Source organism: Lathyrus oleraceus, chromosome 6 (assembly GCF_024323335.1).
Source record: "Lathyrus oleraceus cultivar Zhongwan6 chromosome 6, CAAS_Psat_ZW6_1.0, whole genome shotgun sequence".
Lineage (NCBI taxonomy): Eukaryota > Viridiplantae > Streptophyta > Magnoliopsida > Fabales > Fabaceae > Lathyrus > Lathyrus oleraceus.
Genome location: NC_066584.1, coordinates 233,700,475 through 233,728,394, shown reverse-complemented (window position 1 = coordinate 233,728,394; position 27,920 = coordinate 233,700,475). Strand labels below are relative to the sequence as shown.

The 27,920-nt window shown below is 42.2% G+C and overlaps 1 pseudogene; it reads left to right on the top strand.

Annotated features, from left to right (window-relative positions):
• The window catches only part of LOC127092025 (putative pentatricopeptide repeat-containing protein At4g17915), a 111,270-nt pseudogene that overhangs the window by 31,978 nt on the left and 51,372 nt on the right, over positions 1-27,920 (top strand).

The following is a 27,920-nucleotide window of genomic DNA, read 5'->3' as shown; positions in this document are numbered from 1 at the left end:
CAGAAAGTGGGAACCCTTCTACACTCAAGACACTGACACAACTGTACACTGTACAAGATCTTGGGTTAATGTCCCAATGCATCAACACAGTGGTGTGAGCAGAGGGACGACTCAACAAGAGTAGCAGGGGATGGATTGCACATCCCTTGGGTTCTGCCAATTGCCTTAATCAAGGACTTTTCCTGCTTGGCACAAATGTAAACAAGCACAAACATTGCCTCTTAAGGAGGACTTCAGACAGGTGCCTGGCCAAGTAACAGGCCAGGTCTTCCAGACTACATGAAGTTAGAGTGTTCTACCTCTATTGGTTAAACAACCAAGCAACAACAAGCAAGTTCAAGAAGAACTGTTAGCAACTAATGTACCTGAAATCAATCAAATACAATCAGTATACCAATCACAGACAGTGAAACAAACAGATAAGAACCAACAATCAATCACAATTGATCATATGAGCCAAGCACAAGCTCAAAGCAAGTGAGCCAAGCACCCTACAAAACACACAAGTTAGTTCACAACAATTAACCAAATTCAATCAACTTGAAGCAATCTCCTTAAAGCATTTGCATCTTTACATGAAAAGCAAACTCAAATATGAGAAACAAGACCACTAGGACATGCCTAGGGTCAAAAGGAGATGAAAAATCCAAAACAGCAAGTGAAAATTATCCAAAACCAAGATTAATCAATCAAGAAGAAGGTCCAATTGGTCCCATGCTCATATCATTCACCATTATCATTTCATGAACAAAACATGTCAAACTAGGCAAGATTGAAACACATTGGTGTAAACAGAATGATTACAAGCAAATCAATACCAAAATAGCTCAACAAATTCCACAAAAATTCAAGTCTAAACAGAACACATTCAATGAGCATCATATCAAATTTCATGCCATTTGGACAAGAGGAAGTAGGTCAATGAAAATCAGAAAGCCAACACAAATTCAAGCAAGCCAACACAAGGCATCAAAACAAGCATCAACTTCCATCAATCATAAAACAGTGAAAAAACATGATAAATGAATGGGATCAAAGCCAAGATGACCTGTAATGTGTCTAGAATTCACATGTCAAATTTCACATCCATCCAATTAATGACCAGAATTTCACAAACCAAACACAAACATGTGTCACAAAAAATTAACAAATGACCAAGCAGGGGAGAAAATTCCAATCAAATAGGAAATGACATCAATAAATCCAGAAAAATTCCCATGTATTCTCAACAACCATATGCTCAATCATGCAAGAATTTGGCTCAATCCAATGTCCCTAAGCATGGCAAATAAAATCATGAAGTACACAATGAATGGTGTGACACAAATTGTCACACCTCTAATCAAAAAATCATATCTCATCAACCAGGGATCCAAAAATTGCAAACCACATATCCAAGTGTTCCTTAGGATGTCTAGAACATGCACGAAAAATTTCAAACATTTCTATGGAAGCATCATCATTTTATGAGTGAAATGGCAAAGCATATACACATGGCACACATCCAAACAATCCCTAAGCATTTTTAAAATCCACATGTGCACAAAAATATTAAAAATCACCATTAAAAACTACACATCAGAAGGAGAATAATGCAAAAAGTCTCATCAAATTTGGACAAGAAATGAAGAACTTATGAATTTTTGAAGATCATTGATCAAAATGAAATAAAACATGAAAAAGAAAATGAAATGAAATGATTTAAAATTGAATAATGGCAATTTTGTAATTCCTGAGCCACGAAGCCAAAACGCGCCGTTTAAATAAATGTAGTGGCGCTATGCTATTGGCTGAAGGAAGCGGGAAACATGAATTCGAAACACAGCCAAGCCAAAACGGATCAAGACGCTCCTGGAGCGTGTTCTTCATCAAGAACAACAACAACAATTCCAGAAAATGCACATGAACGAATTTCAACCAAAATGATCATGCCATACATCAATGTGTTCGTCTTTCAACCTAGATCATGGATATGAACTTAATTTCTCCTAATTCTACTCATGCTTCACGGATCGAGCAAAAGAATATTTGAGCATCAAACTTAAATTCAAGATTTCTCACTCGATACTCAACCAAATTCAAAACCACAAGTTGCATTGCATTCTATGATCAAAGATCTATCATAACCACATCATAATTCAGGCAATGGTTGAGATCGAATTTTTACCTTATGGATGAAGCAGCTCGTGATTTGGCCTTGTTTTGATGTGAAACGTGAAAACAGATGATGCTTTAGGAATAGGAAAGTGATTGCAACAAGTAGTTCAGCTCCAGCATGCTCCAGTTTGAAGAATCAACAAAATGCCATGGATGTGTGAGCTTTCAACAGTCACGATTATGCAATGCTATGGCCTTGATCTTGTGAAACAGTTCCTCAATGATACAAGTAGAAGATGGATCCAACAAGAACCAGTGCAATTGATGAAGAATTCAATGAGAAATGATGAAAAAAGTGTGGAAAAAATTGGAGAAAATTGGAGAGAATTGGAGGGAAAGTTTGTTAGATCTGAAAATGTGAAGTGTGATTATGATTTTCTGTTATAATTAACACTTTATACCAAGCCTTAATCCATTTACTAATCACAATTAGCAAAATGAAGTGAATTAGTGAAATGTAATTTTCATGTGAAATGTCCAAAATGGCCTTTTGCAAACCAGTCAATGTAACAGTGCAATTACAGTTCAAGCAAGTCCAAAATGATGTTTGTGATGTGTTGGATTAGGCTTGGTATGCAAAAACCATGTATTTCACAAAATCACCTATTTTCCCACCAATTTTCAAAGTGATCACTTGAAAAATGACCTTTTGCCATGATGATTTTTGATGAAATGTGATGATACATCATGAAAGTACATGTAAAATGTAGTTTGCTCAAAGAAAAATCACCCAATTTGGCCATTCCATGTGAAAGTTATGCCACTTTGAATTTAGGCATTTTCTGAAAATGATTGGACCATATCTTGCCAACCACACATGAGAATTTCATGTTCTTGGACTTTTTGGAAAGGTGAGAACAAGATCTTCAACTTTCATGTTGGACAAAAATCCATTTGAAGCTTGTATGATGAAGTAATTTTGAGGTGAAAAACTTTCCATTTTGGGCAGTTGAAATTACAGGTCACCTGCTATTTTTTGAAACTTTTTGTCTGACCTTATTTTCTTCATTCTTGATGTTTGATATGTCAAATGAGACTTATATGGACATGAATGAAGCCTTTCAAACCACCTCCCACCTTCCAATCTATAAAATCAGGCACAGTTGACCACAGTTGACTTTTCTGATTGATAGATGAATTTGGCCATGCACTGATCAAGTTAAGCCTCAAACTCTTGATGAAATGGCTCAAGGATGAAACCCTAGCCTCCATAAGCTCAATATAATCATATGATGATCCCCATATCCATTGTAGACCCCATCTCCTTGCCAAGCCCTGATTGGCCCAATGCAGATGATTAGGGTTGACCAGTGGTCAAAACCCTAATCTCAAGGTATTGATCAAGCATTTGATGAAATCAAGACCATGATGATGATGATATATTATTTCCACCAAGATGAAGCTCAATCTCCTTGAGAATCAAGAAACCCTAACTTAGACCCCCACATCCTCAGATGATTAGTGATCCATTCAATGAAACCCTAGCTTGCACCTTGGCCTCTTTATCTCCTGATCAAGACTTATGAGGGTGACTTGCACAATGTTTCCACATGATATGCAATATGCAATATGCAATGCCTAATGACCTAAAAATGATATGCAATATGTTAAGCTAGTCCCAAGAGAGGAGGGCAAATTTTGAGGTGTTACAGCTGCCCCTATTCAATCCACTATGAACCTGTCGATATGAACAGCCTCGGCTTTCAGATGATCAGGATGAAGAGTGATTGAATACCAAGAATAGACGAACAATTTGCACTCTGATGTGAAATAATTAACAACGCCTGTCAGGATCAGCGAAGAAACAATCTTGAAACAAAAATCCGTCTGGTACGGAGAAAGTCGGCCTGAATACCGAAACAGAATGTCGACCTGGGTACCAAAATAAATGGTAACGCAGGGACAACCATGGCCTGAACACCACATCCGCTAGGGATTATTATTTCTTCTCTTCTCCTTTTTATGCTTTTCTTGAACCCCAAAATTTTCTAATAATTGCTCTTTTTTCATTTTCTTGAACCCCGAAGTTTTCTTTCGCGCGCAAATGATCCCCGATCACCGCATTCGAACCCCGACATCCTGTTTGCCATAATAATGATCCCCATTCTCCAGTTGAACCCCAGTCGCCTGATGATAACTTGTGATCGCCATTGTGAACCCCGTTCTCCAGAAAATGTCGCAACACTTCCTTTTCTCCATTTGAACCCCGCTCTCCAGAAAATGCCTCAACATTTCCCTTTCTCCATTTGAACCCCGCTTTCCAGAAAATGCCTCAACATTTCCCTTTCTCCATTTGAACCCCATTCTCCAATTTCTCGTGATAATTCCGCTGACACCGTCGGAAATAACACCAACACCACTCTGAGGGCGACATATCAGAGGGTACACCTTCACAAAAGGAAGGTAACATGTGCATCTCTTCCTCAGAAGACACCTATAATGACCTCTGTTGGCCTCAGCCAGAGTCTAAGGTGACACATGAACAGAAGATAATCCTGAGGACCTCATCCCGGATATAATCTTCAACTCCATCTCCATTTGAACCCCAGAAAATGCCTCAACATTTCCTTTTCTCCGTTTGAACCCCGATCTCCATTTGAACCCCATAACCGCGTTGATCGCGTAACGTCCTTTGATTTTATTTCCATCTCCGTCCGACGGAAAAATTTCCTCCAGTATCGCACTACTGGGGAACATTGCTGATCTGACACCATGATGCTAGACTCCTCAGAGTAGCATCTTCACCATCCGGTGAAACCAAATCTCAAGCGGTAACCACGGCTTGAATCGCGCTGATCGCGTATCATTTCCATCTCTGTCCGACGGAAAAATCTCCTCCAGTATCGCACTACTGGGGAAATACCTTTGACATCACGATGTTAAACTCCTCAGAGTAACATCTTCGTTTTCTGGCAAAACCACCTCTCAAACGATAACCACGGTTTAAGACTAGCCTATGCTTGCAATAATGATGCATGATATTTTTCTGCACAATGCTCCATAATTATGGAAATGCTACACGATTTATTATGCAACATGCTATGCTTACTCTACATGATAAATGCATAAAAAGTATCCCCCTCAAGGGACTCGTCTGGGGAGCGCGAGGCACTCTGCTGAGGAACTCGTCATTGCTCCAATTTCCACCCTGCTGGGGAATAGCACTGCTGCTGGGAAAGGCAACCCTTGCTGGGAAAGCCTCCTTTGCACCCAATCCGCTGGGAGATTGCTGGAGATAAGAACCACCAATGCACTCTGTGGGGATACAACGGTCTTTGACATGCCGGGGATATACATCCTGCCTCTGCTTGGGAAACCCTCACAGATACCTCCGCTGGGAAACAGCAACCTCCAGACCTGGCGACTGGGGAAACATCGATCTACAATCAGCCGGGGATAATCATCCTGACCCTGCTAGGGATGCCCACAGACCTTGGATCTGCTGGGGAGTTAGTCCTCTAACTCTGCTTGGGGATATACATCCCGACTCGTCTGGACCTTTTATGCTCCTTCATCTTGTATCCCCAATCGCTCCGCGCTCGACGCATAGCGAACTCCTGGGGACTTATACATACTTTTCAATCTTCCAACTTTGAAGAGTCTTCTTGATTAATTCCAAGGGATCGTCGTACGTCCTTCGTCGTCTCTTCGTCGTTCTCCATATTCATTCGTCCCTGATTGGACTCCATGGGGATTTGTTTTGTCAACAGCTTCCACATCACAACCTGCAAGTGAATGAAAATATCTAACAGCACCTGCAAAAGAAGATCGTTAGATAAAACCGTGCCCCAAGCGTGTCAAGATCTCAACACTTGGGTCACTCCACCTTCCAAATAAGATTTCAAGCTTTCAATCTTATAAGCATGCATTGGAAGGGACCTGTATGTCTTAAAATGCAAAATTCTTTATCAAAAATATCTGGACGTTTTTGCAACAAAGCGGTAACGAAAACAAAAACAAAATTATTTGACTGAATATGCATTTTATTGATTGAAAAGTGTGGCTCAAATTGAGCGATACAAAGGAAGCAACTCCTGAAAAGAGGTAATTGCGCACCAAAGGAAAAATCTATCCTAATGGCAAGTTGAAACCCGTGATCTCATCGAGTTCCAACTCGGTTACACCCCATATGTCCTCAGACTCTCCGTGCTTCCTGCCTTCTGAACAAGATGCTTCTGATTGATCCCTACCAAGTATTATCCATGATGCTTTAACCAAAGCGCAAACGACCATGTCGGACGCAGTTGTTCGTTTCAACCCCTCTCTTGCCTGGACCGCCCTTTTGGGTTTTCAGTCCACCGGGATACCCTTTTTTTGCCCAAGTCGCCTTTTCAGGTTTTCGACTTGCCGGGTGTACATTTTTCTCATTTTATCCCTAATTTTTGCCCGAACCTTTCTTCTGTTTTTGGTTCGCCGGGATGCCCTTTTTTGCCTGGACTATTTTATTCTTTTCGTCCAGCGGGTCTCTTTATACGAAGTATTTTTTAACTGCGTCCGCATTCACAGGGGATGGAAAATCTTCACCATCCATGGTTGTTAACAACAAGCCTCCACCAGAGAAGACCTTCTTGACCACGAATGGACCTTCATAATTCGGTGTCCATTTGCCCCTTCGATCGTTTTGAGGAGGAAGGATCCTTTTCAGCACCATATCACCCACGTGATATACCCGAGGTCGTACCTTTTTGTCAAAAGCACGCTTCATCCTTTGTTGGTATAACTGCCCATGACAGATGGCTGCCAGCCTCTTCTCTTCAATCAGGCTCAACTCTTCGTACCGGGTCCTTACCCATTCAGCCTCTTGCAATTTTACGTCCATCAGGACTCTCAAAGAGGGAATCTGAACCTCAACAGGTAGCACAACTTCCATCCCATATACCAATGAGAACGAAGTTGCCACAGTAGAAGTACGCACCGACGTTCGATACCCATACAATGCAAACGGCAACATCTCATGCCAGTCTTTATAGGTTACCACCATTTTCTGCACAATCTTCTTGATATTCTTGTTGGCTGCCTCAACCGCCCCATTCATCTTCGGACGATAGGGAGAAGAATTGTGATATTCAATCTTGAATTCCCGGCACAGTTCTGCCATCATCTTATTGTTCAAATTAGAACCATTATCAGTAATGATTCTCTCGGGAACCCCATATCTGCAAATGATGTCTCTCTTGAGAAACCTGGCAACGACCTGCTTCGTCACGTTCGTATAAGAGGCTGCTTCAACCCACTTGGTGAAGTAATCAATAGCCACTAATATGAACCGATGCCCATTTGAAGCTGTAGGCTCAATCTTTCCGATCATATCAATGCCCCACATAGCGAACGGCCACGGAGACGACATTAAGCTCAACGGATTTGGAGGCACGTGCACCTTGTCAGCATAAATCTGGCATTTATGACACTTCCGCACGAAATTAAAACATTGGGCCTCCATTGTCATCCAATAATAACCTGCCCTCAGCAGCTTCTTCACCATCGCATTCCCACTGGCATGGGTACCGAACGATCCTTCGTGAACCTCTTTCATCAATTGGCTTGCTTCTTTATCATCAACACATCTGAGCAAGACCCAATCAAAATTCCTTTTATACAGAACCCCATCCTTATTCAAGTAGAACACCATGGCCAACCTCCGATGAGTCTTTCGGTCCTTTTTAGATGCTCCCTCAGGATATTCTTGAGTCTCCAGATAGCGCTTGATATCATAATACCACGGCTTCTCATCATTTGGCGTTGTATCAACAGCAAACACATAAGCCGGTCTATCCAGACGTCCGACCTCCACACCGGGGAACTGATTCCACCTCTGTACCTTAATCAAGGCAGCCAGAGTAGCCAAAGCATCTGCCAAAGGATTCTCCTCTCTAGGCACATGATGCATCTTCACCTTGGTGAAAAACGTCAACAATCTCCTCGTATAATCCCGGTATGGAACTAAATGAGATTGATGCGTATACCATTTTCCGTTAACCTGATTTACAACCAGAGCTGAATCTCCATATATCACAAGGTTCTTGATCCTCAAATCAATCGCCTCTTCAATCCCCAGGATACAAGCTTCGTATTCAGCCACGTTGTTGGTGCACTCAAATGTAAGCCGGGCAGCAAAAGGAATGTGGGATCCTTTCGGCGTAACCAAAACAGCACCAACACCGCTTCCATTCACGTTAACGGCCCCATCAAACATCAGAATCCATTCGGATTCAGGGTCAGGCCCCTCCTCCGGGATTGGTTCCTCACAATCTTTCGATTTGAGAAATATGATGTCCTCATCAGGGAATTCAAACTTCATCGGTTGATAATCCTCAATGGGTTGCTGGGCGAGGTAATCAGATAGTACACTCCCCTTGATCGCTTTCTGAGATGTATACTGTATATCATACTCAGTCAAAATCATTTGCCATCTCGCAACCCGTCCGGTCAATGCTGGCTTCTCAAAAATGTACTTGATTGGATCCATCTTGGAAATCAATAAAGTGGTATGAACCAACATATACTGTCTCAGTCGGCGAGCAGCCCAGGCCAAAGCACAGCAAGTTTTCTCGAGCAGTGAATATCTTGTTTCACAGTCGGTAAACTTTTTGCTAAGGTAGTATATGGCATGCTCTTTTCGACCAGACTCGTCATGCTGCCCCAATACACACCCCATAGACCCCTCGAGGACTGTCAAATACAGAATTAACGGTCTTCCCTCCACAGGAGGCATCAGAATCGGAGGCTCCTGCAAATATTCTTTTATTCTTTCAAATGCCGCTTGGCAATCATCATTCCACCTGACCGTTTGATCTTTTCTTAACAATTTGAATATTGGTTCACACGTGGCTGTTAGATGAGATATGAACCGTGATATGTAGTTCAATCTACCTAAGAAACCACGAACCTCTTTCTCTGTCCTCGGTTCAGGCATTTCTCTTATCGCTTTTACTTTTGCAGGATCAACCTCGATTCCTTTCTCACTCACAATGAACCCCAGCAATTTACCGGACCGCACTCCGAAAGTGCACTTGTTCGGATTCAACCTCAGTCTGAACTGTCTCAGCCGGTCGAACAACTTGGCCAGATCTACCAAATGCCCCTCTTCTGTCTGGGACTTTGCTATCATGTCATCAACATAGCATTCAATTTCATGATGAATCATATCATGAAACAAAGTCACCATGGCTCTCTGATAAGTAGCACCAGCGTTCTTGAGACCGAATGGCATCACCTTATAACAAAAAGTGCCCCATGGTGTGATGAACGTTGTTTTCTCCATATCATCTGGCGACATTTTGATTTGATTATAGCCAGAAAAGCCATCCATGAAAGAAAACACCGAGAATTGAGCTGTATTATCTACCAACACATCAATGTGAGGTAGTGGAAAATCATCCTTCGGACTAGCTCTGTTCAGATCTCGGTAGTCCACACACATTCTCACTTTCCCATCTTTCTTCGGGACTGGCACAATGTTCGCGACCCATGGCGGATAATTAGTGACAGCAAGGAAACCAGCATCCCACTGCTTCTGCACTTCTTCTTAATTTTCATCGCCATATCAGGTCTAGTTCTGCGCAACTTCTGCTTCACTGGAGGACAATCTGCTCTCAACGGTAGCTTGTGTACCACGATATCAGTATCCAACCCTGGCATATCTTGATAAGACCAGGCAAAGATGTCGACATACTCTTTCAACAATGCCACCATTCTACTCTTGACACTTTCCTCCAAAGCAGCCCCGATTTTCACTTCTTTTTTAACCTCGTCGGTACCCAGATTCACAACCTCAATCTGCTCTTCATGCGGCTGAATCACCTTCTCCTCTTGCTTTAACAACCTGGCTAATTCCCCTGGCAGTTCACAATCTTCTTCGTCCTCTTCTTCAGCATGATAGATCGGATTGTCGAAGTCATACAAGGTGTAGCACCTCAAATTTGCACCTATCATTATGCATACATTTTCATATTAGGACATAGCATATCATGATCCATTGCATAGCATTTGCATTGTCCCCAGTTGCCTCAAGAGCAAGCAATCAAGAATTAGGTCAAACCAATCTCCTGATCAGTCAACCAAGCAAGCAGAGGAATTTCTCATTGAACCAAGGCCTTGGGGTTTGTCCAACAAGTTCACATGGCTTAGAGGTCTATTTGAAGTATTTTGGTCAAGGGTTAAGGGCTCAGAGGTCACCAGTTCATACACAGACAGTCAAAAACCCTAAAAAGTCAACTGTCAGTCAAAGCAATGGATGGTGGTCATTCTTGTGGAATTCGGGCACCATGGTCAATAATCAAGAATTCATACTACTTGGGACATCATTTGAAGTCAAATTCTCAAGGAATTAGGGTTTGGAAGTCATCAGTCAATGCATGATCAGTCAGAAACCCTAAAAGTCAACTGTTGGTCAACTGTCCATTTAATCAGTGATTGGATGATTGGAATTGGTCTGTGAGAGTTCATTCATGTCCAAATAGTCATCATATATCATGCCAAACACCATCATGGAAGAATTTGAAGCCAGATCATGAATTTCCCAAAATGGAAACTGGGCCTGTAACTGAAACCTGCCATAAATGGAAAGTCTTGATCCTCAAACTTACATTTTGATACAAGCCTCAAATGAATTTTTGCCCAACATGAAAGTTGAAGATCTTGTTCTCCCATTTCCAAAAAGTCCTAGAACTCTCAATTCCCATGTGTGGTTGGCAAGTTATGATCGAATCGATTTCAGAAAATCTTGAACTTCAAAGGGGCATATCTCCCAAACCGTTTGGCCAATTTTGGTGGGGTTTTTTCCTACAAGTCACATTTGATCCCCTCTTTCCAAAAATATAAGTTTCATGAGCCAAAACTTCACCAATCAAAATGGCATATTTTGACCTTTTTCATTTAAATGCAAGTTTGACCAAGAGTTGACTTTTTGATTTAAACATTTTTTCAACATTTGGCCATTTGGAACAGCTCATAAATATCATTTTAAGTGTGTTTGCAAGCTCAAATTATGCAGCACATGTGAATCATTGCTTAGTTGCTTGGAATTTGCAAAAAAGGACACTTTTCATCATGCTAAACCATGCTACTTCATACCATGCCATGTACCTCAAAAGGACAGCAGCATTATGCATCATTTGCTGTCATTTGAAGCCCCATTTGCAGCCTAAAAAACCAGTAAAAAAGGCCATGCTTGCTTGCTTGATTTTGGAGAAAAAGTACACTTTGCAACCATACCTATCCATACCTTCATGAGCCATGCCTTGTACCTCTCAACAGAAGATTTATGATCATTTTTTCTGTCCATGGCACACACTAGAGGCAACCATACACAACAGAAATTCACTCATGCTCAAAACCACATTTTGGCCATTTTCCAAAAGCAGTCAAAAAACTTCCAAAAGGAACAAAACCTGGCCTTGATCAATACAATATTTTCCATCATTTTCTGTCTTGGTAAACCTTATTAGCAGCTGAAAAACACAGAACTTCACTCTCTCAAAAACATTATCTTGCCTGCATTTTTCCAAGCTCTTCCAAAAAACCTCAAAGGCCACGACCTGGTTAGTATTGCTACATCATTCAAGCATCTTTATAAGTGCATTTCAGCTGCCATTCTCCAACCGGGAGGGCTGTTGTCGGACTGCTCTTTTCAAATATCATCCATGACAGTCCAAGGTTTGAGCATTTTCCAGCATCCATGAACCAAGCCAACTCCACCATTCACCTCCTGGACACTTGCTGAGCAACTGTTTTGGCTAATTGTAACAAAACAACAGCTACATCACGACTGTCCCACAAATTAGGTGAGTTTTCGACCTCAACCTTTTCCAAAATCATGTAATACATTTTATAGATCTCTTCACCATAAACATGATGGGCTTTGAATCGAGACAAATGGTTAGGTATCAAGAGAGAAAAGTGGATTTTAAGTTTGATGGTCAAAGTTGTTTTTGTTTGTTTCTTCCGTTTTGAACTAAATTGATGAAAAATAATTTTAGATTATTGATGTATATGCTTAGATGTACACATTGATATGTTTATTCTTGGATTTGGAACAAAAAAAATTTCAATTCATTTTTTTTCTGCTACTGTATGATGCTGCTGCTACTGTAAGTGCTTTTTTTTCTATACTGTAATGTGTTTTCTGCATTGTAGCAATTGTCTTGCCTTGTTTCTAAATTAAATTCCAAAAGGCCTGGGGCGAGGGGGATTCGAACCCCAGACCCCTGCTTCAAATACCAAGTGTTTTACCACTGGGGCGCGATGCCAATTCAATTATTAAATGCCTTCTAAAATATATATTTAAAAAGGAGCGCTGCTACTGGGCGCGTTGACCGGGGCGTTGACCCCCCCCCATTGTTTCTTTATTTATTCCATTAATCCATTTAATTTTCAATTTTTATTTCATTTAATCACTCAAACTTACAAAAATCATAACTTGTTCATTTTTAATCCAAATTTAATGGGATTTTTTGTGTTGTGTCCATCTTGATCTCTAGTTTTTTGTCATATATTTTCCAGAATTTTTTTCATGGTCGAATTTTAAATGGTGCTAGGGTTTGTGACATGTGACCAAATTTTGTACACTTTGCCAAATCAATTGTGAAATGATGAGAATGTATCCAATGGCTCCCAAATTTTTTGTTCTTAAACTAGACACACTCATGGTGATTTTGGTGTAGAGTTTGTGAATTTATCATTTGTAGTTTGTGAGATATGATTTTTTGAATTAGGGTGTGACAATTTGTGTCACACCATTGATGTCCAACTTCATGATTTTCATTACCATGCTTCTTGACCTCTAAATGGATTGAAATTTTGCATGAGCCTACTCTTGTATGTCTAGTTGACTTGTGAATTTTCTTGGATTTATTTGAACCATTTTCCTAATTGTTTGAGATTTTATCCCCTGCCTAGTCAATTGTTGACTTTGTGTGACACATGTTCCCACTTCATTTGTGAAATTCTCATACTTTATTAGATGGACATGAAATTTTGCATGAGATAACTAGACATCCTCATCTTTACCATGGTTTTGGTCCCATTCATTTATCATACACCATTCTTGACTTATGATTTTTCTAAGTTGATACATGTTTGGTTGACTTCTTTGAGCATGTTCAAATGTGCTTTGACTTTCTGATTTTCATTGACTGCCTTCCACTTGCCCAAATGGGATGAAATTTGACATGCTTACCATGCTATGTGTTAGGTTTGATCATGATTTATTTGATGATTTTTGGAAAATGTTTAGATTGCTTTTGGTGCAAGTCTTGCTGTTGACTTCTATGAGCTTCTGTTTGCCATGTTTTGACCTAAATGGTTCATGAAATGATGATAGTGATTGATATGAGTGTGAACCCAATTGGTTTTGTTTCCTAATTGTTTGAACATGATTTTGGATACTTACCCCTTGCTGTTTGGACTTTCTCATTCATTTTTGACCCTAGGCTAGCCCTAGTGGTCCTGTTACTCACCTTTGAGTTTGTGATTTCAGGTTGACCATCAAATGGCCATTAAGACCAATTCTTTTGATTGAGCTTACTCAAGTATCATTGTCTAACCTCTTTGTTTTGTAGGTGGCTTGGCTCACATGCCCTAAGCCTTGTGCCTTGCACATCCATGTGCCTCCAATTAACTGCTGGTGTCTGTTTCTGTTTGTTTTGTTTGAGGTTGCGTACTAACATTTGCTTGACTGTTTCAGGTGCTTTAGTTGCTTAGTTCCTTGTGAACTTTTTGCTTTGCTTTGCTTGTATAAGCAATTTGCATTGAGGTATGTCTCTTTTACTTCATGTAGTCTGGAAGACCTGGCCTGTTACTTGGCCAGGCAACTGTCTGAAGTCCTCCTTAAGAGGCAATGTTTGTGATTGTTTAATTTTGTCCTTGCATAGAGTCAAAGTCCTCCTAAGTGAAGAGGCAATTGGTGGAAGGTAGGGATATGCAATCTATCCCCCACTATTCAGTGTGTCATCTGCTTTGCTCACACCACTGTGTTGATGCATTACAGATACAAACCCAAGATCTTGTGCAATTGCACAGTTGAGTCAGTTCTAAATGTGTAGAAGGGTTCCCACTTTCTGAACCCACACATTCTTGTCTTGAGCTCTCCCAGGCCAGGGATAAGAGCTGTGAGGTCTCATCCTCACTTCATCCTTTCATCTGCTTCACCTTAGCCCCTCAATGGCAAGGTTAAGAGCACATTCACCCCATTCCAGAGGTTTGTTTGTTGAGGTTGATATGACCCCTTGACTAAAACCTAACCCTTGTTTGAGCCACTTGTTTGTGTATAGCGTGTGCTATCTGTGCTTGTAGGATTGTTTGACTTGCTTCCTGTGCAAGTTAGGATAGTTTGACTTGCTTCCTGTGCAAGTTAGGATAGTTTGACTTGCTTCCTGTGCAAGTTAGGATTAGTTTAGACTTGTTTCCTGTGCAAGTTAGGTTTTGCTCGGCTTGCTTCCTGTGCAAGTTAAGTGTGTGTGGCTTGCTTCCTGTGTGAGCCATGCTTAGGATAGGTTGGCCCTTGTGCCATTTAGCTAGAAACCTTAACTTAGGGATGATTTGCATGATAACATCTAGGCTCGAGTCGTAGTCTCCCTAGAGTTGTGTCTCCCTCTGTTATCTGGTTAGGCTAGTCCTTTATCCCTGCGTAGGGGAACTACATCGCCCTGATCTTCATACCAGATGAAGTATGTAGGCAGGAGATTGAGCTGATCTCTCCGGGCGCCCTTTTTCTTTTTGTGTGTGTTGTCTGACCTTTGCTAGGCTCGAGTCCCTGACTCCTTAGCATTTGCTGTCTGTCCGTTTGTGTGTGCTTGACAGTGATAGGCTCGAGTCCCCGACTCCCTATTAACCTGTTGTGTTGTGGTGTGCTTGGAAGCTGATGTAAGTCCATCGAGTGGCATTTGGGTTCCAGTGTGCGTGTGTTTGGTTCGGATGCTGATGTAAGTCCAGTGATTGGCTGTCGGGCTCCACGTTTGCCCTTTTGCGTGTGTTTTGGTTCGGATGCTGACGTAATTCCATTGAGTGGTAGTCGGGCTCCATGTTTGCCACCCTTGTGTGTTTGATTGTTTAGTCGTTTAGCACGTGTCAGCCGAGCTACGAATGCTCTGATTCTTCTCTCGTCCGAGAAGATACGTATGCATAGGATGCGACATCCTAGCGAGCATGTGTTGTTTCCCCAGTCCGAACTACTTTGACTCTGATGTCTATGCCTGATAGACTAAGTAGGCTCAGGATGCGACATCCTGCCGAGTCCAGTTTCAGTCAGTCTCTTTCGTTTCTTTCAGCCAGTATGTGTGAATATTTGAGCAGTGTTTAGCAACCATTTCCTTTCTAGTATGCGTGGATCCCGTAGAGTACTACGGATGCGTAGGGGTGCTAATACCTTCCCTTCGCATAACCGACTCCCGAACCCATACTCTTTGGTCGCGAGACCATGTTCTTTTCCAGGTTTACTCTGAGCGTTTCCTTTCCCTCTTTTGGGATAAATAACGCACGGTGGCGGCTCTGTTGTTCTTTCTTTTCCCGCCGGTTTTTCGCGCGATGCGACACAAGGGTGTAACAGGATTGTTATCAATGAGATCCGGAGAGGAATCGCATCTGCATGAATTTTGATTCATGCATTGCTTTAGAACCGGTGTGAGACAAATTGAAAAGAAAAATGAAAACATTGCCATTTTTATTTGTTTTTATTTTTAAACTGCAAAAATAAATGAAAAACAAGGAACACCGCTTTTAACTGAAAAACATCCTTTTATTGATGATGCAAAACCTTGCAAATATGAACATGAGGTGGCCCTTACAATGAACCATTACGTGTCGGGCAACACGTATGGTTTTCATGCAAATAAAACTGAAAAACAGAAAATCATTACTCTTCGAGCAGAGTGACCCGGATGATCTTCTCAGCCTTCCAGTTCTGGATTCCCATCCCTGGTGCGCACGGCTTTATCCACCGGTCCATTTCACAGTCGCTATCAGCCTCATCACCCACCATGCAGATGTGATCCGGATCCAGCATTCCGGCACTAGTGAAGGTGACAGACGGACGACGTCCTCTTCCTTGTCCAGATGAGCCTCTGCCAGGCTGGTACCCCACTCCGAAGCGGTCTTTCTTTGCGGAGATATCCATCATCCTACCCCAACCAGGAGCCTCCCCATTCTTCACCACCTCGGCGGCCTGTTTGTACGAAGATATGGACGGTTTCTCCTCTTCCTTCGCAAAAAGAGCATTCTCCACCTTAACGGTTTCAAATGCTTGACTGGGTGTTTCCCATATCTCACCGTCCATCTCAACATACTTGAAAGGAGAAAGGTGGCTGACAAAGATGTCTTCCTCTCCGCAGATGGTGACAACCTGTCCTTCCCAGATATATTTCAACTTTTGGTGTAAAGTCGAGGTCACTGCCCCCGCAGCATGAATCCATGGGCGACCCAACAGGCAATTGTATGCCGGCTGAATATCCATGACGTAGAAAGTCGACTTGAACACCTCTGGGCCTATCTTCACAGGAAGCTCCACCTCTCCGAATACAGCCCGCTTCCACCCGTCAAACGCCCGCACTATCAGATCACTGGGAGTCAGAATCAGCCCGTCACAATTAAGCTTAGCCAAGGCTTTCTTTGGCAACACATTCAATGAGGAGCCGGTATCAACCAGCACATACGAAAGCACGACTCCTTTACACTCCATTGCGATGTGTAATGCCCGGTTATGATTCCTCCCATCCACAGTCAGGTCCATGTCTGTAAAACCCAGCCCATGACTGGCATGCACGTTAGACACGACCGTCTCCAACTGATTAATCGTGATCTCTTGAGGAACATAGGCTTTCTTCAAGATTTTCAACAAAGCCTCTCTATGCCCCTCAGAGCTTAACAGCAACGACAGAATCGATATTTTGGAGGGAGTTTGCTGTAGATGGTCCACAAGCTTGTACTCAGACTTTTTGATGATTCTTAAGAATTCTTCTGCATCATCATCAAGTTTTTCTTCCAACCCAACCGGCGCCGGTGTCACCACTGGAGTACCATCATCCACCACTGCTTTCCCTTTTGCCCTGGCTAAAGCCTCGACCTTTTCTTTTTTCTCTTTTTCTCCCTCTCCTCCCCTCAACGCATCTGGCGCAAACAGTCTTCCACTGCGAGTGAAACCGCTGGGACCGGCATTATCCACCTTTGACACGGTGGTTTCACTTGCAGTCTGTTCCTCCACCTTCTCTCCGTTGCAGTACACCTCTCCCCCATAATGCCATGGCACGGCATCATCTTTGTCATACGGAATTGGTCCAGGTACCGTGATGGTAACTGGAGCCGCCTCAGCAAGATTTGACAAATCCACCAGGTCAAAATAAATTGTTATGGTGGAGACCTCATCTTTTCCCTCATCAACCTTCTTCTCAATCAGAACACTCCCCTCGTCCATCAGACCCTGGACAGTCCTCCTCAACAATTCACACCCATTCTGGACAATAGTGCACTCAGCACAATCAGTACCGCAGCCCGGGTAAACCCCATTCAACATCAACTGCCTCTTGACCTCAGCCAGAGGAGTCTTCAACTGGTCAACAGTAGACAGCCCAACCCTACTCTCCTCAGAGATAGCATTCACCCCCCTTTGACCATGCGCGGGCATGGGATTAGCATTGACGTTGGGAGATGGTGCAAAGTTGATAGCTTTCGAATCCACCAGGTCTTGAACTACATGCTTAAAAGCTTTGCAGTTCTCTATGTAATGCCCGGGAGCACCCGAATGGAATTCACATTTGGCATTTTCATCATAATTGGCTGGCCTCTGATCAGGTCTCAAAGGTGCTAAAGTTCTGGTTTGTGCCAATCCCAGATCCATCAACTTCTTCAACAGAAAGGAGTAGGTCACCGGAGGCCTATCAAACTGCCTGTCGTTTGCTCTCCCTCTCACCTGATAACCAGCCCTCTGAGGCCTCTGCTGAAAGGGTTGTCTTTGTTGTTGCTATTGTTGTTGCTGTGGTGCAGGCTGATGCTCAGCAGGAATAGTTACCGCAGCAGTGTGCTGGAAGTAACGATCCCTACTGGGTCCCCTCTGTGCGTATACAGCACTGGTATCGCCTTCTTTCTTCCTCTGGCCATTCCCAAAGAGCTTCTTCAGTCCAGACGACGAAGCTGTACCCTGAATCTTCCCGAGTTTCAGCCAGCTCTCTATCCTCTCTCCGGCCACGACTATGTCTGAAAAGTTGGTCACCGGACAACCAAACATTCTCTCGGCGTATGCCCCCTATAGGGTCCCCATAAAGAGATCAGACATCTCTCTGTCTACCAGCGGAGGTTGCACTCTGGCAGCCAACTCCCTCCATCTCTGGGCGTATTCTTTAAACCCCTCATTATTCTTCTAAGACATACCCTGCAGCTGGGTACGACTCGGGGCCATATCAGCATTGAACTGATACTGTTTAAAGAATGTGTCCCCAAGATCTTTCCAATTCTTGACATCTGAGGACTTGAGCTTGGTGTACCATTCCAGGGAACCTCCGGACAGGCTGTCCTGGAAGAAATACATCCACAGCTTTTGGTCCATGGTGTAAGCTGAGATCTTACGGACAAATGCCTGCAGATGAGTCTCGGGGCAGGAACTCCCATTGTAGCGATCAAACGCGGGCGCCTTAAACTTTTGCGGGATCACGATCCCCTCCACTAGCCCCATGTTTGACATATTAACCACTCCAGGAGTGGCATAGCTTTCCAGAGCTCTGATCTTTTCAGCCAGCAGCTGAATCTCCTTGTTCTGAGGTTGAGCACCATACTGACCAAATGGCTCGTTGTGCATGGAGAATTGGTCAGCTTCCCGGTCTTCCTCTCTGTCATCATCCGCCCCAAAGAACGGAGGGAATAGACTATCCTTCATATTCTGCCCCAGACCGGGCCCACCACCAGCACCACCGAAACTACCAACATTATTCACCATGCCAATAGTCGTTCTCTTTCCACCGTCTCGAGAACCACCAATCCCCTGGTTGGAGACACCATCTAGGTTCACGCCACTATTTGCTGTTGAAGCCCGCTCGAGCTTCTCAACCTTGTCAGCTAGAGCTTTCTGACCAACTGCAAAACCTTGCATGATGTTGATCAGCTCACTCATCTTGTCCTTCAACTCGAGGATATCTGCGTTTGGGAGATCCATCAGTCTGGGAGTATTGCGTCTGGTGAAGTATCTGTGAGGTCGGGTTGAGTGCAAAGGTACGACTCTGCGAGCACGAGCAATGATTCCTGAAACAATCAAGCACGTTAGCAATAGATACCTGCAAAATAAAACACAAGTTATTATGATCATGCATGAATGCAGTGTCTACCCCCATGAGGAACACTTTGTCTCTTGATCTTGGTTTCATAGAGACAAGTAATAATCCGGCAGCAATATTCTGACATTCATCATTTGATTTCATCATACAAGCCAGAGATATATGATTTAGCAAAATACCCCCAACCATGTGTGTGCTTGTGTGAGCGCATACGGTAAAGCAAATAAAGCTTGAAGATCAATCACCGAATGAAAATAACCATCACATAGCAAGATGCACAATAAGTGCCATAGTCATACATCAAATCAGATACAAATCTCCAGAATCGGAAAAGAAATACAAGCAAATGAATTCCGTCAACAAGCCTGACGGTAATCCAACACAAATGAGAAAAGCTAGCCTGATGAGGGTCCCATAGAAGGCCCTATATCATCAACCATCTTCGCGAACTCTGCGGCGAACCTGAGCTCGGTGTTCTCCTGCTGCAATCTCCCCACCTCTTTCTGATGAATCTTCATCTGCCTGAAGTAATGATCTCTCTCAGCAATGTAATGATCTCTCTCGGCGATGATCTTCGCTTTCTCCGCTTCCTTAATCTTCAGCTTTGCCTCCCACTCAGCAATGAGGATTCTGACTCTGTCATCTCTCTGATCCCTGACAAGGATTTGCCTCCTCTTCTCATCTTCAACGGCCTTTGCAGCTCTGGACAGCTTCTCCTTAGTGATGTCATGCTCCCTGGTGGACGATGCTAAGGCTTGGCTGATCTTCCCATAGTAGGCAATATCCATCTCAAAGCGCTTTGCTTCCAAGGCATGTCGCTTGTCTTGATCTTCCATCTTCACTCTAATCTCTTGATTAGCCGTCTGAATCCGAGCAACACTCATCTCCAATCCCGCTTTCTCTACAAGCAACTGATCTCTGGCCCTCTTCATCTCGAGGAATTCTTCCATACTGACAGAAGAACTCGGACCCTCAATCATAGGACACCAAGGACCACCTCTCGGAAATGGTAGAAGTGTGAGCTCTATCCTCTTCCGCAACCAATCACCAAATAGAGGAAAATACTGACTATTGACCTTGCCAAAAGGAACCTTGCCCCTCCTCTGGATATCATGCCACTCATCCAATACTTGCCTCAGCTTGGCCTGATTGCCCTCAATCGAGAAGTAAAAGGACTCCTGAATCTCTCGACTGAGAGGAGGACCCTCCACAGCAAACCCCATCTGTCTCCTGAGAAGTACCGGGTTGTAATTGACACAACCCTGAACTCCTACAAGAGGCACATTGGGAAGACTCCCACAACTGCATATGAAATCCCGTCCAGCCATACCATTATGAGTCCAAGCGATGTCAGCAGCCCGCAAACCCATCAACCTGAATGACCACTTGACAGTAGGATCAAGATGAGCAAAAGCACCTCGGGAAGGCAAATACCCCATAAACCACCTGAATAGCAACTGAGCATAGCACCGGATCAAACCCCCACGTCGCTTCTCATTCCTGTTATGAACCGAGTAATAGACGTCTCCGATCAGAGTAGGAATAGGGTTCCTCTGCATGAACAACCTGATAGCATTATGGTCCACAAAGTTCTTCTGATTAGGAAACTAAATAACCCCATAAATGCTCACAGCAATTAAAGCACAAACCGTCTTCCAATTACCCATAGCAGCATATTCCTTGGCCTTAGCTTCCAAGAAACTCAAATGAAACCCAGGTAACTTCCCCTTTTCCTTCAAACCCTCCTTGATCATCTCCGGACTCAAATAAAGAGCACGAGAAATCCCAAGGATGTCAGGCTCCACCCTAGTGACATGGAAAGGAATCTGATCTCGGATCTGCATACCCAGAATGCTAGCATAGTCCTCCATCAGAGGTCCCAACAAATAGTCCGGGAAGACAAAACATCTCAGGCCCGGGTCATAGAACTGGAGAAGAGTATGAATGGCGCTCCTGTCTCTGTCAGTGAGTCTGAAAACCATCTTCAGAATACCCCCATACATCTCACGAAACAACCCCACATGGTCGGGTGCAATCAATGCTATCATATCTCTCAGCCCACTGATCTCTGGGTCAAAGAAACTGTAAACAACATCGTCCTTCAAACCGGGCCTCATATCTTGATCAAGAAGTCTCTCCATCAAGATCTCGATCAAAAGTGTCCCTGCATATGGGTAAACATGTGTTAGATGCAGGTAAATGCAAAAATGTGATGATGCTGATGAATGAATGCAATGCATTGCCATCCTCCAAGTCATCTGATCATCTGTTGCACTGAGTTACGGCCCGGATCTCTGAACTGATCACAACCATCTGAAGGAATACATAACCATAAATCCATCTCAAGGGTTCCGAAATAAACGGAACTGAAAGATACATCATCATCATCATCATCAGAGATCCACTGAACAGATAACCACAACCTCTGAATCAGCCTGGGGAATCCTGAAATAAACGGATCCCCACTGATAAATAACACGGACAGCACTCCGGTGTCTCAGAAATAAATGGCCATAAATCCGACTTATAAATATGACTCTGATCAACGGAACAAAAAGTCACCATCAAAGTCACCATCTGAACAATGCATCTGAAAGAATCACCCTCCACTCACAGGTAAATTCTAACCAGGTCATCCTAAGGCGGATAATAGTCTCGACAATCGGGCGGAGATACTCAATGGGTTTGCCCTTTCGGGTGTGCCATTGTAGCTCTCTTAAGATCGTCTAAACCAAAGATCCGGGAAATGATCGGTCACCAGAGTCAATAGCTCAGATGAAGTTAATCAACCAAAGCGGATACTCCACCAAGGAAGAGCTCCCTCAAAAGAACCTCGTCCGGCTTGTGGTACATCACATTGCCAAGAACATATTAACCTAACATGAAGGAGGCAACATGAGACCACACTAATCCTAGGTGTATACTCGGGCCTGGGTTTTAGCCCCACTCAGAACACCCACCCCAAAACAGAGGAACCACCTGCACAGAGGACGGCAACATGATAGTATGATGCATGCAAATATTTATGCAAATATATACACAGTCAGAATAATAAATGCAATAAATAAAGCAACACAAGCAACCTGAACCATCCTAGAACGCTAGGAGAGACTCGCTTAGGGAAAATGGACCAGCACAGGTCAACATCTATGAAGTCCCCAGCAGAGTCGCCAGTTGTCGCATCCGCGAAAAACAATCGGCGGGCTGAAACAAAAACAACACAGAGCCGCCACCGTGCGTTATTTATCCCAAAGAGGGAAAGGAAACGCTCGAAGTAAACCTGGAAAGGAAATGGTCTCGCGACCAAAGAGAATGGGTACGGGAGTCGGTTACGCGAGGGGAAGGTATTAGCACCCCTCACGTCCGTCGTACTCGACGGGATCCACGCTCTAAAAGAAAGAAAAGGTTGCTAAAACAAACATCACACACACACACAAGAAACACAGGTGGGGGTAAGAGGAAGAGGGCTCGCTAGGACATCGCATCCTATGCCTACGTATCTCGTCTGGAACGAGAATCAGAGCTGCCGTAGTTCGGCTTACGCACGCCAAACAACACAAACACACAAGCAGGCATACATGGAACCCGAATGCCACTCGATGGACTTACATCAGCTTCCGAACCATTCACCCACACTGGAACCCGAATGCCAATCACTGGACTTATATCAGCTTCCAAGCACACAACAAGAACAAACAAACAACAAATTGCTAAGGAGTCGGGAACTCGAGCCAAGCAATTGTCAACCAAACACACATAAAAAAGAAAAGGTTTGCCTGGAGAGATCTCGCACGACCTCCTGCCTACGTACCTCATCTAGTATGAGGATCAGGGCAACGTAGTTCCCCTTAACAGAGGAGAAACTTTCTCCTAACCAGAGACTGGGAAATGACAAACTAAAAGGGAGACTGACTCGAGCCTAATAGTTATCATATATTCCACAATGGTCCTAGGTTGAGTTTTCTATCTACTTGCACAACAGCAAGCTAATCCTATCCAGGCAAAGCAAGCATGCAAGCATAAACAAAACAAAACAAACATTCACAGTTAGCACACACTATATCCAGTCAAAGTGGGCTCAAACAAAGGGTTAGACTTGCCAAGGCAAGTCATCTGTACAAGGGTGGTGTTAGCTCTTAACCCTGACATTGAGAGTCAGGGTGAAGCTGATGAAAGGTGAGTGAAGATTAGACTTCACAGCTCTTATCCCTGGCCAGGGAGAGCTTCAGACAAAGGAGTGTGGGTTCAGAAAGTGGGAACCCTTCTACACTCAAGACACTGACACAACTGTACACTGTACAAGATCTTGGGTTAATGTCCCAATGCATCAACACAGTGGTGTGAGCAGAGGGACGACTCAACAAGAGTAGCAGGGGATGGATTACACATCCCTTGGGTTCTGCCAATTGCCTTAATCAAGGACTTTTCCTGCTTGGCACAAATGTAAACAAGCACAAACATTGCCTCTTAAGGAGGACTTCAGACAGGTGCCTGGCCAAGTAACAGGCCAGGTCTTCCAGACTACATGAAGTTAGAGTGTTCTACCTCTATTGGTTAAACAACCAAGCAACAGCAAGCAAGTTCAAGAAGAACTGTTAGCAACTAATGTACCTGAAATCAATCAAATACAATCATTATACCAATCACAGACAGTGAAACAAACAGATAAGAACCAACAGTCAATCACAATTGATCATATGAGCCAAGCACAAGCTCAAAGCAAGTGAGCCAAGCACCCTACAAAACACACAAGTTAGTTCACAACAATTAACCAAATTCAATCAACTTGTAGCAATCTCCTTAAAGCATTTGCATCTTTACCTGAAAAGCAAACTCAAACATGAGAAACAAGACCACTAGGACAAGCCTAGGGTCAAAAGGAGATGAAAAATCCAAAACAGCAAGTGAAAATTATCCAAAACCAAGATTAATCAATCAAGAAGAAGGTCCAATTGGTCCCATGCTCATATCATTCACCATTATCATTTCATGAACAAAACATGTCAAACTAGGCAAGATTGAAACACATTGGTGTAAACAGAATGATTACAAGCAAATCAATACCAAAAGAGCTCAACAAATTCCAAAAAAATTCAAGTCTAAACAGAACACATTCAATGAGCATCATATCAAATTTCATGCCATTTGGACAAGAGGAAGTAGGTCAATGAAAATCAGAAAGCCAACACAAATTCAAGCAAGCCAACACAAGGCATCAAAACAAGCATCAACTTCCATCAATCATAAAACAGTGAAAAAACATGATAAACGAATGGGATCAAAGCCAAGATGACCTATAATGTGTCTAGAATTCACATGTCAAATTTCACATCCATCCAATTAATGACCAGAATTTCACAAACCAAACACAAACATGTGTCACAAAAACTTAACAAATGACCAAGCAGGGGAGAAAATTCCAATCAAATAGGAAATGACATCAATAAATCCAGAAATATTCCCATGTATTCTCAACAACCATATGCTCAATCATGCAAGAATTTGGCTCAATCCAATGTCCCTAAGCATGGCAAATAAAATCATGAAGTACACAATGAATGGTGTGACACAAATTGTCACACCTCTAATCAAAAAATCATATCTCATCAACCAGGGATCCAAAATTTGCAAACCACATATCCAAGTGTTCCTTAGGATGTCTAGAACATGCACAAAAAATTTCAAACATTTCTATGGAAGCATCATCATTTTATGAGTGAAATGGAAAAGCATATACACATGGCACACATCCAAACAATCCCTAAGCATTTTTAAAATCCACATGTGCACAAAAATATTAAAAATCACCATTAAAAACTACACATCACAAGGAGAATAATGCAAAAAGTCTCATCAAATTTGGACAAGAAATGAAGAACTTATGAATTTTTGAAGATCATTGATCAAAATGAAATAAAACATGAAAAGAAAATGAAATGAAATGATTTAAAATTGAATAATGGCAATTTTGTAATTCCTGAGCCACGAAGCCAAAACGCGCCGTTTAAATAAATGTAGTGGCGCTATGCTATTGGCTGAAGGAAGCGGGAAACATGAATTTGAAACACAGCCAAGCCAAAACGGATCAAGACGCTCCTGGAGCGTGTTCTTCATCAAGAACAACAACAACAATTCCAGAAAATGCACATGGACGAATTTCAACCAAAATGATCATGCCATACATCAATGTGTTCGTCTTTCAACCTAGATCATGGATATGAACTTAATTTCTCCTAATTCTACTCATGCTTCACGGATCGAGCAAAAGAATATTTGAGCATCAAACTTAAATTCAAGATTTCTCACTCGATACTCAACCAAATTCAAAACCACAAGTTACATTGCATTCTATGATCAAAGATCTATCATAACAACATCACAATTCAGGCAATGGTTGAGATCGAATTTTTATTTTATGGATGAAGCAGCTCGTGATTTGGCCTTGTTTTGATGTGAAACGTGAAAACAGATGATGCTTTAGGCATAGGAAAGTGATTGCAACAAGTAGTTCAGCTCCAGCATGCTCCAGTTTGAAGAATCAACAAAATGCCATGGATGTGTGAGCTTTCAACAATCACGATTATGCAATGCTATGGCCTTGATCTTGTGAAACAGTTCCTCAATGATACAAGTAGAAGATGGATCCAACAAGAACCAGTGCAATTGATGAAGAATTCAATGAGAAATGATGAAAAAAGTGTGGAAAAAATTGGAGAAAATTGGAGAGAATTGGAGGGAAAGTTTGTTAGATCTGAAAATGTGAAGTGTGATTATGATTTTCTATTATAATTAACACTTTATACCAAGCCTTAATCCATTTACTAATCACAATTAACAAAATGAAGTGAATTAGTGAAATGTAATTTTCATGTGAAATGTCCAAAATGGCCTTTTGCAAACCAGTCAATGTAACAGTGCAATTACAGTTCAAGCAAGTCCAAAATGATGTTTGCGATGTGTTGGAATAGGCTTGGTATGCAAAAACCATGTATTTCACAAAATCACCTATTTTCCCACCAATTTTCAAAGTGATCACTTGAAAAATGACCTTTTGCCATGATGATTTTTGATGAAATGTGATGATACATCATGAAAGTACATGTAAAATGTGGTTTGCTCAAAGAAAAATCACCCAATTTGGCCATTCCATGTGAAAGTTATGCCACTTTGAATTTAGGCATTTTCTGAAAATGATTGGACCATATCTTGCCAACCACACATGAGAATTTCATGTTCTTGGACTTTTTGGAAAGGTGAGAACAAGATCTTCAACTTTCATGTTGGACAAAAATCCATTTGAAGCTTTTATGATGAAGTAATTTTGAGGTGAAAAACTTTCCATTTTGGGCAGTTGAAATTACAGGTCACCTGCTATTTTTGGAAACTTTTTGTCTGACCTTATTTTCTTCATTCTTGATGTTTGATATGTCAAATGAGACTTATATGGACATGAATGAAGCCTTTCAAACCACCTCCCACCTTCCAATCCATAAAATCAGGCACAGTTGACCACAATTGACTTTTCTGATTGATAGATGAATTTGGCCATGCACTGATCAAGTTAAGCCTCAAACTCTTGATGAAATGGCTCAAGGATGAAACCCTAGCCTCCATAAGCTCAATATAATCATATGATGATCCCCATATCCATTGTAGACCCCATCTCCTTGCCAAGCCCTGATTGGCCCAATGCAGATGATTAGGGTTGACTAGTGGTCAAAACCCTAATCTCAAGGTATTGATCAAGCATTTGATGAAATCAAGACCATGATGATGATGATATATTATTTCCACCAAGATGAAGCTCAATCTCCTTGAGAATCAAGAAACCCTAACTTAGACCCCCACATCCTCAGATGATTAGTGATCCATTCAATGAAACCCTAGCTTGCACCTTGACCTCTTTATCTCCTGATCAAGACTTATGAGGGTGACTTGCACAATGTTTCCACCTGATATGCAATATGCAATGCCTAATGACCTAAAAATGATATGCAATATGTTAAGCTAGTCCCAAGAGAGGAGGGCAAATTTTGAGGTGTTACAATACTCATTCATGAAATTCAATATAGAAACATCATAGCATAACATAAACATCAATTTCATGGATTAAAACATAAACACATGTTAGGGTTTCTCAAAAATCAAAATCCTCAAATCCTAAGTTCATGATATCTAACCCACATATATTGAATTTCATGAATGGATTAAAACATACATTATGTTTATCCATTACCACTTGAAATCTCACCCTTACCTTAGTATATATGAAATCTCTAGGTCTTTCTTCTTCTAGTTTCCTCTTCTCCTCTTTCTCTTCTTTTCTCTTCTCTTCTCTCTTCTTCTCTTGTTTTACAAAACTAACTCTAATCTCTAAAACCCTTACTATCTTTTTAACTCATAATGGGCTTAACCCACTTATCCACCCTTCTAATTAATTAGGCCCATTACTAGACAATTGCTATTTCTACTCATAAAAATCAATTATTCAAATAACACATATATTCAAAT